The sequence below is a fragment of the Bos indicus x Bos taurus genome, chromosome 2 (genome assembly GCF_003369695.1).
Source record: "Bos indicus x Bos taurus breed Angus x Brahman F1 hybrid chromosome 2, Bos_hybrid_MaternalHap_v2.0, whole genome shotgun sequence".
NCBI lineage: Eukaryota > Metazoa > Chordata > Mammalia > Artiodactyla > Bovidae > Bos > Bos indicus x Bos taurus.
Window position 1 is genome coordinate 65,395,367 of NC_040077.1, and position 12,193 is coordinate 65,407,559.

Consider the following 12,193-nt stretch of genomic DNA (forward strand, 5'->3'; position numbering starts at 1 on the left):
CCCTCTATAGTCACTCACTCCCAGTCCCTGAAAACCACTATCTTCTTTTTTACAGTTTGTCTCTGAGAAAGCCATATAAATGGAATCTTACAGCATGTAACCTCCTGAGACAAGCTTTTTTCAATAAGCACAATGCCTGGATGATTCATCCAACTTGTGCGTGTATCAATACTTCCTTTCTATTTATTGCTGAGCAGTATTCCATGGTATGAATGAGTCATCATTATTAACCTCCTAAAAATTCATTATATTTTTAATTGAAGTTTAATTCATATACAATAAAATTAACCCCTTTACCTTAGTTTTTTTTTTTTTAAAAATGAAGAAATGAATCATGTGAACATCCTTACTCCATGAAAAGATATGCTTTAAACTGGAAACAGATTTTTGGACATGCCATGTTTGTCTGACTTTCTCCAGTAGATGGTCTCTATATTTGGAGAATTGTTCAGTACAGTTCTCTTTCCATCTGCTTGTACTCATGTCATTAACAAATAAATGTTCACTTCTTTCAACTGATTTCATATTGACTCTCCAACATTCTGCATTGTCTCTATTCTTTAGTGTTTTTTTTAATACATAATACCTGTACATTGCACAAAATACAAAATGGTACATACCAAGATAAGTAAGTCACACCCACTTTCTATCTCCCAGTAACTCAGTTTCCTTTCTGGAGCTAACAGTATCCTCAATTTTTTTTAAAAGCATCATTAGAGGTATACTATGTTTTTACAAATACATACATGTATCAATGTATTAAAAAGTATGTACATAGACATATATAAGTATACAACTATAGGTATGCACGTGTATTCAGCTTCTCAGTCATGTCTGACTCTTTGCAACCGCATGGACTGCAGCCCACCAGGCTCCTCTGTCCATGGAATTTTCCAGGCAAGAATACTGGAGCAGGTTGCCATTTCCTACTGCAAGGGATTTTCCCAACCCAAGGATCGAACCTGCATCTCTTGCATCCCCTGCATCAGCAGGCAGATTCCTTATCACTAGTGCCACCCAGGAAGACCCACAAATATATATATTAATATATTTTAATATAAACTATAAATAGATGCATATAAAAATCAATGCATATATGCATGCTGCTAAGTAGCTTCAGTCGTGTCCAGCTCTGTGCGACCCCATAGACGGCAGCCCACCAGGCTCCCCCGTCCCTGGGATTCTCCAGGCAAGAATACTGGAGTGGGTTGCCATTTCCTTCTCTAATGCAGGAAAGTGAAAAGTGAAAGTGAAGTCGCTCAGTCGTGTCCGACTCTTAGTGACCCCACGGACTGCAGCCTACCAGGCTCCTCCGTCCATGGGATTTTCCAGGCAAGAGTACTGGAGTGGGGTGCCATTGCCTTCTCCACCAGGCCCTCTGCTGCTGCTGCTGCTAAGTCGCTTCAGTCATGATTGACTCTGTGCAACCCCATAGACGGCAGCCCACCAGGCTCCCCCGTCCCTGGGATTCTCCAGGCAAGAACACTGGAGTGGGTTGCCATTTCCTTCTCCAATGCATGAAAGTGAAAAGTGAAAGTGAAGCCATTCAGTCGTGTCCAACCTGAGTGACCCCATGGACTGCAGCCTACCAGGCTCCTCCGTCCATGGGACTTTCCAGGCGAGAGTACTGGAGTGGGGTGCCATTGCCTTCTCCGGCATATATGCATATGCATACACACATACATTTTCCCCACACACAAATGGGGGCATATTCTACCCAATGTTCTGTACTTTGCCTTATTCTCTTAACTTCCCTTCTCTCAGAATTCTTTCCAGAAAAGTACACTCAAAGCAGTATAGTAAGTCCATTTTACTCTATTGTTTGAGTGTATTAGAATTTATTTAAGTATCACATTACTGATGGTCCAGCAAGTTTCTAAACTTTGTTCACACAAAGAATATATTGTTTTATTTGTATCATTTCATTTCACACAAATGGAAGCATCTTTATAGGATAATTTCTTAGAAGTGGAATTTCTGAGTCAAGGGATATATTCATTTCTATTTTTGAAAGATTTGGCCAAAATATCCTTCAGGACAGTCACATCAGTTTATATTATATTAGCAATGGATCACAGGGTTTCTACATTTATTTAGTAACTAATTATATTCAATGATAAGTATCAGAAAATCAGCATTAATAGCTTCTCAATCTTTATTTTTATGACATTAACACTTTTGAAGAGTTTAGGCCAGTTCAAAAACTGTCCTTCAATTTGGGCCTTTATTTTTTAAAAACAAAGAACCAATTGCAAATAACTCAAAGCAAAATACAAGGAAAACTTTTCAGATATAGACAAGAACAAGAAAAATAAAATTTAAAAATGTACTTAGTAAGAATACCTATCATTTGTGGGGGGTGAGGCTAAGAGGAGAGAAATAAGTGAGGAAAATTAAGAGGAACAAACTTCCAGTTACAAAATAAATGAATCGTGGGTATGAAATGTATAGTGTGCAGAAATAGTCAATAACTATGTAATATCTTGTATTGTGACAGATGGTAACTAGACTTAGTGTAGTGACAATTTTGAAATGTATAGAGATACTGAATCACTGTGTCATGTGCTAACAGTGTTGTAGCTACAATTTATTTCAAAAACAAACTCAGAGAAAAAGAGATCAGATTGTGATTATCAGAGGAGGGAAGAGAAAGGAGGAATTGGATGAACATTAGTCAAAAGGTACAAACTTCCAGTTATAAGATAAGTAAGTACCTATAATGTACAATTAACACTGTGATATAATGTACAACTAACTCTGTGGTATGTTATATATACAAACTTATAAGAGAGTAAATCCTAAGAGTTCTCATCACAAAGAAATTTTTTTTCTATTTCTTTAATTTTCTATCTATATGAGATGATGGGTGTTCACTAAACTTACTGTAGTCATAATTTCATGATGAATGTAAGTCAAATCATTATTCTGTATGCCTTAAACTTATACAGTTATATCTCAATAAAACTGGGGGAAAAAAAGAAGGAATACCTATCATATTTTGTTTGTTTGTTTGACTACTTACCATTTTTTGAGCACTTACTATATGGCAAATATTGAGTTAAGTATTTTGCTAGGGGTAACAGTGAACAGTTATTGGATGCTGAATTTGTGCCAAGTGAAGTGCAAAATTTTTTATATGCATTTATCTCCTGTATTCCTCATAATAATCCTTCAGTATTCTCTATATAATGCATGAGTAACCTGCAGTACAGAGAGGCAGAATTGTTTGCCTCTGATCACAAAATTAGCTCTCTTCCTATTCCTTTCCTTCCCTTCTCTTCTTTTCAAGTTAAAAAAGTTCATATGCTCATTAAATCCAGAGGGGGTAAAGTAAAAGTGGAGTGCCTGCTGGCCTCCAGAGGTAACCTCTATTAACAACTGGGTGTGTTTATTTCCACACCATTTTCTATTAGAGCCAAGACTTAAATCCCATCTTTTCTGACTCCAAAGCCTTTATTCCTAATGAATATTCAATGCTGTCTTCCATAGGTAAATAGAAAATTATATAATTATATACATATGCTATAAAATGAAATGGCTCTTAAAACTCTTATCAGTTGGATTATTGTTGAAAAGCAGGAAAAGCTAAAACATATTAAGTACCATCTCTCTGATACAAAGAGCCTTTTTATCCATAGCATAAAGAAGACTAAATTAACTAATTAAAACTAAAAGAGCTTTTGACAAATGACACCCTGCAAGTACCTTTTGTGAACTTGCTACTTAGCCAACTGTTGACTATAAAAATAGAAAGAATAAGGCATGTGACCAAAGAGGAGGAACAAAAGCAGCTGAAATCAAAAGCAGTCCTGTTGTGCAATAGCTGATCTAGTTGAAGCTTTGCTGTAGAAGGAGCTTCGAGTCATTGGGTCCCACAAAACTCTTGCAGTTTCTAATAATTTCTAATCTAATACTAGATTACCTGTAGAGTACTGTCTGTGTGGTATCCCAGTGAGGTTATAATGGTGCTCAGTCATGTTCCACTCTACCTAAGGTCAAGAAGAACGGCAAAGTATCAATAGTAATGGCACTGGGAAATAAAAACTCATTTCTTCGGGTCATAGAAGGATCCAATTTAAAAAATTACCTTTGCATTGGATGATGATGCAGAACGCTGATGCCTCATTCTTCATAATCTGGGAAGCTAGTCAGTGAGGAGAGCCCAGCAGTTTCATTGAGTTAAGATTCCCTCTGCCTTCTACTTCCATATAGCAAACACATTTCACTGGATCTCAGACTAAAAGATCTCTGTTAATTTTACCTCGAAAAATTTCATCTTTCCTTTCCTTGTATTGTTCTTGTCCCATTTTGGTGAAAAGGTAGTTAAACCTTCATAAAACAAAGTTCATGGCTTTCTTCCCCCTCCTTTTTCTGCTTGTAATTGTAAATCTCTAAAACTTTGGATTATCATTGCTTTAAAGGTTTTTTAATATGCACCATAAAATTTTCTGTACCTTCTCTTTTTGTAAGTGAAAAAAGGAGTGTTGCAAGAGTCCTGAGTACTTTCCATTTCTTTACTGGGTATTGGTTCATCTTTTTTTTTTTTTTTTTTTGGCAACTTTGTTAACTTTTGTTTTCTAGAAAAAAATACACTTTAACTTTTCAGTTTATTGGTAAAAAATTCTTCATACTATTCATCCATAATTTTAAAAGTCTCTGATATTTCTCTAGTTATGTCTCTTTCTTTACTCACATCTTTTTCTCTCATATTTTCATTCTCTTTGAGTTTCTCTGTCAATATTTAAAGAAACCTATTTTTATAGGCTTTTCAAAGAACCAGCTTTGGGTGTTTAGAGTTTTTGTTTGCTTCCTCTTTGGGGGGTTTATCTATTTTCAAACTTGTTGAGTTGAATATTGAATGCTTAGTTGACTTGTTTTTAATACTTTTATATAAATACATTTGCATAATTCCACTTTAGCCGCAGGCTGGCAACAAAAGATTTCCTGGGTTTGAATCTCTGCTCTGTCACTAGCTATATAGTCTTGGACAAGCTATTTCACTGAAGCTCTGTGCTTCAGTTTCCCCTTCTTGTTGTTCAAATCAATTATTCATTATCCTTATCAATGTTTTAAATGCTTGGTCCATCATTATCTGAGAGAGATGTTTTAAATTCTCCCAGTTTGGGGATTAACATATTTCAAGGCTGTTTTTTGGGGGTGCAAGGGGGCAATACATACAAGTACATGATGATTCTATCCTCCTGGTAGACAATTGCTTATCTTAATATTATATCCTTCTTTTTGCATTAAATTATATTTTTGTAAATATTAATATTCTTATACCAAATTTGTTTTGTTTAGAGTAGATGTTGACAGATTTATATTTTTCTGTATCTTCATTTTCAAAGAAACCAAGCTAGTGAATGGCAAAACCAGTTTTATTCCTAGACCCAGTCCTGTGTTCTTTTTTCCTGGCCATGACACATCCTAGGTCTACCTTCTTTCATGAATCAGCTGTCACTCTTCACTGTGAGGCCTCTCTCAAAACCTCAGCCTATAGTGACTGCTTCCTCCTCTGAATGCTCAATGCCAGCAGTACTTATTCAGTCCTGAAAATGTTCTCTTCTAGTGCTGTATGTGCATCTGTTCTGGAAGTTCCTTAAAAGCTAGAATAGGGTTTTGTTTTTTTGGCTCCAGTGGGTCTTCATCACTGCATGCAGGCTTTCTCTAGTTGTGGCAAGTGGGGCTATTCTCTAGTTGTGGTGCTCAGGCTTCTCACTGGGGTGGCTTCTCTCGTTGTGGAGCACAGGCCCTAGGGTGTGTGGCTCAGTAGTTGTGGTTCATGGGCTCAGTAGCTATGGCTCTCGGACTTAGTGACTCCATGGCATGTGGGATCTTCTGAGACCAGGGATCAAACTGATGTTCCCTGCATTGAAAGGTGGAGTCTTAACCACTGGACCACCAGGGAAGTTCCTAGAACAGGGGTTGTTAATCAAGCTTCAGAAACAGAGAACTGATTGAAATTAAAAAGTGCTAATTTGGGGTTTGTTAGAACTGCAGGTGGAGAAGGCAATGGCACCCCACTCCAGTACTCTTGCCTGGAAAATCCCATGGATGGAGGAGCCTGGTATTGCCTGGAGAATTCCAGGGAATGGGGAGCCTGGCGGGCTGCCGTCTATGGGGTCGCACAGAGTCGGACATGACTGAAGCGACTTAGCAGCAGCAGCAGCAGCAGGACTGCAGGATACACAGATTCAAGAAGCAGTTGAATTGTGTTCTCCCAGATCACAAAATGGCTTATAAGGGAAGAAAACTGAAGATTACTATGAGTTACTTGAATTATTTTTCAAGAATTATAATTGGAGCTGGAAAGAAGTAAGGGTGCTTATTAAGTAAGAATTGCTTGGAGTCTAAAAAGGTTGCCTAGTTACAAAGGGAGACCTTGAGACCACAAGGTTGCAGCTGGCAAGTGTTGTTTTGAATACAACTGGTAGTGTCTTTGGATCTGGTACAGTTCAAATAGAGCTCAGGTTCTCATGGTGTGGAGATGTGTCTGAGATCAGATTCTCAATGGCCACCTGACTCCATTTTTGTATGCCTGTAAGTGTGGTTAATCCATTATAATTTCAATTTGTCATCAGTTCAGTTCAGTTGCTCAAGGAAGCTTTTATCTTCTGTTATTCATTGTGAAAGATATAAAAGAGGAATGAAACAATGACAAATAACAAAAATGTTGGGTTGGCCAAAAAGTTCGTTCGGGGTTTTCCTTACCATCTCGTGGAAAAACCCAAAGAACCCAAATGAAATTTTTGGCCAACCCAGTAATAATAGCTACCATCTACTGAGCACTTAATACGTGCCATGCACTTTATTAAATGCTCTACATGCACTGTCTCATTTATTATTTACCAGATTTACCTTCTGTGGAGACTGTAATCAGGACCAACTTATCCATTATGCTCATTAGGTACAATGCCTAGGACCCACAATGCTTTTAGAGGTCCATGAAAATGTTTAAGTTTCTTTTAGAATCAGAAGGGAAAATAAAGGAATATAATCTTCCCTGGACATTAGTTTTTCTCACAGCCATAAAATGTAATTTATAATATTTTTTATGGAGTAAGCATCCATGAGGGCAAAATGCCTTTGGGCCTCAGAAAGTCATAATGTAGCCCTTGCTATAATCATTCCCACTTAACAAATAAAGAAACTGAGGCTCAATCAAGTGGAGAAATAAAACATGCAACAGAGCAAGAAATGGTAGAGATAATTTTGGATATAGCTCTGAGGGACTCTACTGATGACCCTTTTAATTACTACGCTATACATTAGACAACATTATGTAGCAAGAAGCTCACACCAAATTTGGAAAACAAATTTGTTTAATACTAATCAATTAGAAAATACTTCAGGGAAAGGAAAGAATATAATTAACTGCCCAAATTCAGGGACAGAGCCACACTATGTAGGACCTCAGGCTTTTACAACTTGAAAGATCTTCTTTCAGAAAAAATAGTAAAGTGTAAATAAAAGTTAGGCCTAAAGTTTTTGGAGGGAACTGTCCCAAGAAGGGAGCCTTCAAATGGAAGCCTCATTTTGTGTGTGTGTGTGTGTGCACGCGCTTAGTCCCATCAGTCATGTCCAACTTTTTGCTACTCTATGGACTGTAGCCTGTCAGGCTCCTCTGCTCGTGGAATTCTCCAGACAAGAATACTGGAGTGGGTTGCCATGCCCTCTTCCAGGGGATCTTCCTGACCCAGTGGTTGAACCTGCGTCTCTTACATCTTCTGCATGGCAGGCAAGTTCTTTACCACTAGTGCCACCTGGGAAGCCTGGAAGCCCCATTAGCTTCACGGCAAATCCATCTCATCTAAATGTCCTTGCACCTGAAGAAGGCCAGACAAGGAATGAATCATCGTCAGCCAGGAATATCAGCAGAGATTTTTAGGAGGAGATGGACTTTGAAGTGTGGCTGTGATTGATGCTTTTGAACTGTGGTGTTGGAGAAGACTCTTGAGAGTCCCTTGGACTGCAAGGAGATCCAGCCAGTCCATTCTAAAAGAGATTAGTCCTGGGTGTTCTTTGGAAGGACTGATGCTAAAGCTGAAACTCCAATACTCTGGCCACCTCATGCGGAGAGTTGATTCATTGGAAAAGACTCTGATGCTGGGAGGGATTGGGGGCGGGAGGAGAAGGGAACAACAGAGGATGAGATGGCTGGATGGCATCACCGACTCAATGGACATGAGTCTGAGTAAACTCTGGGAGTTGGTGATGGATAAGGAGGCCTGGTGTGCTGCAATTCTTGGAGTTGCAAAGAGTCAGACATGAATGAGCGACTAAACTGAACTGAGCTGAGCTGTGATTGGGCACCCTGAGTGTAAAGGCAGTGGGGGGAGTGTGAACACTGTGTGTTCACAGAAGGACAGAAAATACCACCTGCCTGAAACCCACAGTGACACTGGCCATAGGTGAACCACTGGGTTTGCTGAGGAAGGCAGTGCCTATTTGAAATGCCAGGATGGAAAGTCTGCTGGGAATGTTCATACATTCCTTGGTCTTACAGCATTACACAGTGAAATGCATCAAAAACATGAGAAATAAGGACTTCCCTGGTGTCCAGTGACTAAGACTCTGTGCTTCCAATGCTGGGGTCCCAGGTTCAATCCCTGATCAGGGAACTAGATCCCACATGCTGCAACTAAGAGTTCACATGCTGCAATGAAAGATTCTGCATGGCGCAATAAAGATTGAAGATCCTGCATGTCACAATTAAGATCCAGCACAGCCAAATAAATAAAAATAAATAGTTTTTTTAAAAAGAAAAAAAAAAGAGGATGAGAAATCTGGTGCCAAGGGCAGGACTCTTAGGAGGGGTGGAAAGAGGCAAAGAGATCTAACTGAAGGACTATTATGGGTTTATTTTAATGAGTGCCTTATAAATTATGGGTGGCAGAGAAAAGGAAGGAGTGAAATAAGAGAAAGAGATTAAGAATGAAAAAAGATCAATCAGGCAGATGTGAGGACTAGACAGGGCTAAGACTCAGAAATAATTTTTACATTCTGAGCCTGGTCAATTGAAGGAATAGCTCTGGGACTGCCAGAAATGTAGGGAGTGGTTAGATGTGGTTCTAGAGAAGCTAAATCCAGCTATGCCAAAAACTCGAACCAACTGGGCTACATGCATCCCTGGGAGAAGCTGAGTCCAGGGACAGGGAAATATCCTGAAAGAACTTCAAGGGGTTCTGCTGGTGTATTAGCCTTTACAGTCTTTTCCACATACCAACTCCCCATTGGATCAACACATTCTTTCTCCATTATGTTATCAGCATTTAGAACCCCCAGTCAGGTCTTACCCTTCTAACTGACTTAGAAACATTTTGCTTTTAACATGGCTTTTGTTGAACACTATTATGAGATGAGCTATAATTTCACTCTCAGGGTTTCAGATGAGCTATAATTTAACTCTCAGAATTTCAGCCTATCCTGTGCCTCTCTCCAGGTGAGTGGTCAAGAAAACTAGTAACATTGAAAATAGGAAACATAAAGAGAATAAATATGAGAGGGCATTACCAAGATAATCAAAACAGGGATATGGAATTAGAAAGGGGGTGGATTCTTCCAATGATTCAAAATACATTGACTGCATATTCGTTCCACGTCAGGCTCTTTGCTTGGAACAAAAGATATTACTGTGAAAGAAATGCAGTGTCTGCTTTGAAGGTGTCTGAGTTTTCAAGGATGGCTGTTTGGGAAAGTGACAGGGTCAGAGAGAGAATTAAAACAGCAAATTCTAGAGGGTAGGGAGCAAGATGATGAATTTAGTCAAATTTGATGTCCTGAATAATGTATGCTATGTCTAATACACAGTTGCAAACATGGAAATGGTATTCAGGAGAAAAGGCAAGGCAGGGGATACAGATGTTAGGGTATAGAAACCAGCATAAAGTCAGTGCCAGAGGCAGACATAGAGGATGAAACTATCGTTTCCAAGGCTAATAGTATCAATGGAGGGTTGCTTGTTTTGTTTTGTTTTTAATATTTATTTATTTGCCTGCACCAGGTGGTAGTTTTGGCAGTTGGGACTTTCAGCCTTTGTTGTGGCACGTGATTAGTTGGGACATGCAAACTCTTATTTGCAGCGAGTGATATCTAGTTCGCTGATTGAGAATTGAACCTGGACCCCCTGCATTGGGAACGTCAAGTCTTAGCTACTGGGTTCCTAGGGAAGTCCCTAGTGGAGGTTTTCAAAAGAATGACAGTTGCTTCAAAAATTAAAGAATGATACAGAATTGGTTAAAAGAAAAGAAAAGTGTTAAAGAGTGGTGACTATAGCACAGACAAGTTAGCCAAACTTGGAGGAGGATCAACATCAGATCTTGCTTTTTAAGACAGAAATTTCGCTGTAAGTACTTCTTTACCAACATCCTCAAATGGTGATACATAGATTGTGTAATTCCTCATTTCTAAACATTACCCCATGAATTATTTAGCCATAGTTTCTAAGTATAGGGGGTTGTATTGGTCATGATAGATATATGATAGATATAGCTATAGATATACAGATTTGACTAGAGAGAAATTTAACACAGAGAATTGATTCCATGGTGGCCACAGACTGAGAAGGCAACTGGGGACACTGAGGCAATCCAGAGATTAGCAACAGCAGGAATTCATTACCAATTCTATGTCTGTGGGGACAACAGAAGGAGGTGGCTTCACCCAAGCTTAAAGCAGAACCCATCTGGAGTGAGTTAGAGCCAAAGAGGGGACTGCCCAACAGAAGCTGGGAGCCAAGAGAGACAATCCAGAGGAACCAAGAAACATCCTTTTCCCTTTCTTCCTGCTAATCTAGGTCAGTGCTATCAGTGCCTTCCGCTATCAGAGCCCAAGGCAGCCTGGGAATTGTAGTTCCCTTTCATAGGGGGAAGAGTAAAGGGAAAACAGCAAGGAAGTGATCTTTTTGTTATTGATTTGTAAATTTATTATATGATGATCAAAGACTGTAGTCTATTTGATAATAATTAGTTGTTATTCATTGAAACTCATTTTGTGGCCTATGACATAGGTTTTGTAAATGTTCCAAGTTTTATTGAAGCATGTGTATTCTCTATTTTGTTTGGGGGCAGTGCTCCACAAAGGTCTGTCAGACTTGGTTTGTTAGTTGTGTTGCCCACACCATAAAGATATTAATACATCTTTATCTATACAGCTATTCTGATGGTATGAAGTCAGTTTTTGAAATAAGTTTGTTAAAAATCTTTCATTATAATCATCAGATCAGATCAGATGAGTCGCTCAGTTGTGTCCACTCTGCGACCCCATGAATCGCAGCACGCCAGGCCTCCCTGTCCATCACCAACTCCCGGAGTTCACTCAGACTCACGTCCATCGAGTCAGTGATGCCATCCAGCCATCTCATCCTCTGTCGTCCCCTTCTCCTCCTGCCCCCAATCCCTCCCAGCATCAGAATCTTTTCCAATGAGTCAACTCTTCGCATGAGGTGGCCAAAGTACTGGAGTTTCAGCTTTAGCATCATTCCTTCCAAAGAAATCCCAGGGCTGATCTCCTTCAGAATGGACTGGTTGCATCTCCTTGCAGTCCAAGGGACTCTCAAAAGTCTTCTCCAACACCACAGTTCAAAAGCATTAATTCTTCGGCGCTCAGCCTTCTTCACAGTCCAACTCTCACATCCATACATGACCACAGGAAAAACCATAGCCTTGACTAGATGAACCTTTAAATTCACATGCCAGTTATATGAAAAATAAGGAACATGAATGGAAATAGTTGGAAGGCTGATACACCAGGCCAGGTGAGAAATGATGGTAGCTTAGCCTAAGATGGTAAGAACATAGAGAGAAAGAGAAAGAGAAATTAATGCTGATTTCTAGGTTTCTGGCTTGGGAAACTGGGGTGAATGAGGGTACAGTTCACATATATGGACTGCCATTGACCAGGGATTTTTGCTTGAGCAAATTACATAAATTCTTTGGACTCAGTTTTCTTATTTATAAAAATGGGTATAATAGATTTTATTTCATAGGGTTATTGTGATGGTAAAAAGAGTTAATATATGAAAAGTATTTAGCACCTAGCTAAATAAATCTTCTATATAAGCTTTTATTATTATCAACTAATGTATGGTTAAACAAGTGAAGGGTTGGGTTTAAGGTGGGAAATCAAGATTTCCTATTGAAGCTCATTATGTTTGAGTTGTTTTGTCAGTTACCTTTTTAAAAAATACTTGTTT

General features: G+C 39.0%; 1 long non-coding RNA gene across 3 annotated transcripts in view; it reads right to left on the minus strand.

Annotated features, from left to right (window-relative positions):
• Positions 1–12,193, minus strand: part of LOC113905155 — a 97,486-nt gene that overhangs the window by 29,812 nt on the left and 55,481 nt on the right. The window contains exons 2-3 of one of the 3 annotated variants that reach the window (XR_003514609.1): positions 4,088–4,144; positions 3,923–3,989 (exon numbers count right to left, since the gene is read on the minus strand). This is a non-coding gene — a long non-coding RNA (uncharacterized LOC113905155). Of the gene's footprint in view, positions 1–3,922; positions 3,990–4,087; positions 6,065–12,193 lie in introns of those variants that run through there. The other 2 variants (XR_003514608.1, XR_003514610.1) reach the window with 2 other exon arrangements.